We start from the raw sequence: 1,842 nt of genomic DNA, 5'->3' as shown, positions 1-1,842 counted from the left end.
GGGGCAGTGCATTCGGGTGCGCCTGCCGGTGTGGGGGGACCGAGGGTGGGTGTGGGTGCGCCTGCAGATGTCAGGGACAGAGAAGCAGTGGGTCGGGGGAACCTAGGGTGGGCGTGGGTGCATCTGCGCTGGCTATGGTGGGGCGCCTTTGAGGTTGGTGGTTGCGGTTGTCCTGGGGCGCCGAGGTGGCTACAAGGCTGTGGGGTGCCTGTGGCCGTGGTCGGCGGGTGGCCGTGGAACATGGACCCAGCCACTCTTTTTCTAGCGCTTTCTCCTCGCGGCTGCGACTGTGCTCCCGAGAGGATGCAGGTGCGGGTCTTTAACGAGGCTTATGGAGACGAAGTCGTGGAACTGGGTTGTTATGGGAGCTGAGAGTCGAAACTGGCCTCAAGCCAAGTCCTCAGCTGATGCCTGAGAATTAGGACCCGACCCCCGCACTAGGTAGAGTCCCCTTTGGGAGAACTGGAATGCGCCTTTAGGTTTCAAAACCACAGCATCGCCAGAGATCTGACCCTGGGGACCTGAATAAACTCAACTCTCACAGAAGCGCTCTTGGCAGGTGCGGCCCGCAAGGGCATTTCCTAACGTCAGTACAGGCAAGTTTGGGGCATGAGTCCTCCTTCCTCAGACCTTCAGTGCTTCCTAAATATCCAAAGGTGGTAAAAGAAACGTTGCACGTTTTCTTTTCTTTTCTTTCTTTTTTTTTTTTTTTTTTGAGACGGAGTTTTGTTGTTGTTGCTGCCCAGGCTGGAGTGCAGTGGCGCTATCTCGGCTCACCGCAACCTCCGTCTCTCGGGTTCAAGCGATTCCCCTGCCTCAGCCTCCCGAGTAGCTGGGATTACAGGCACCTGCCACCACTCCTGGCTAATTTTTTGTATTTTTTGTAGAGACGGGGTTTCCCCATGTTGGTCAGGCTGGTCTTGAACTCCTGACCTCAGGTGATCTGCTCGCCTCGGCCTCCCAAAGTGCTGGGATTACAGACGTGATCCACTGCCCAACCACGTTGCACGTTTTCAATTAAAGTTCAGGAGGGTTTACATTTTCTCCCCAAGCGATTTGTTGTTTTTTATTATTTTTAATATACACACAGTAAGACTAAGCGTATTTCTATGAGTTTTCATAAGTGCATATTTACACCACCAAAATAGAGAACATTCTGTCACTCCCCACATACTCTTGGGTTGCCCATTTGTACTCAACCTTTCACCCCATCCACTGATCTACTTTAGCTACCTGTATCTTTGCCTTTTCCAGAATGTCATGTTATGTGAAACATGTAGCTTTTTGAACCCTGTTTGTAAAATTCGATGCCATATTTGTAAAATTAGCTAATTATACTTGTCATTTATTGATTGATTGAGAGACAAGGGTCACATCCTGTCACCTATACTGGAGTGAGAGGGGCACAGTCATAGCTCACTGCTGTCTCAAACGTCTGTCTGGGCTTAAGTGATCCTCCCACCTCAGCCTCCCCAGTAGCTGGGACTCCAGGCATGCACCACCATGCCTTGCTAATTAAAAAAAAGTTTTTAGTAGAGACAAGGTCTCCTTGTGTTGCCCACACTGGCCTCGAACTCCTGAGCTCAAGCAATCCTCCCACTTTGGCCTCCCGAAGTGCTGTGTTTACAGGCATGAGCCATGGCATCCAACCTATTATTGTCTTGTAGAGTTCTCAGTTTGAAAACTTTCGATGGGCCAGGCAATATGGAGAAACCCCGTCTCTACTAAAAATACAAAAAGTTAGCCGGGCGTGGTGGCACATGCCTGCAATCCCAGCTACTCGGAAGTCTGAGGCAGGAAAATCGCTTGAACCTGGGAGGCAGAGGTTGTGGTTGCCATGAG

This window comes from Mandrillus leucophaeus, unplaced genomic scaffold (assembly GCF_000951045.1).
Source record: "Mandrillus leucophaeus isolate KB7577 unplaced genomic scaffold, Mleu.le_1.0 Scaffold54, whole genome shotgun sequence".
NCBI lineage: Eukaryota > Metazoa > Chordata > Mammalia > Primates > Cercopithecidae > Mandrillus > Mandrillus leucophaeus.
This window is presented reverse-complemented; position numbering follows the sequence as displayed.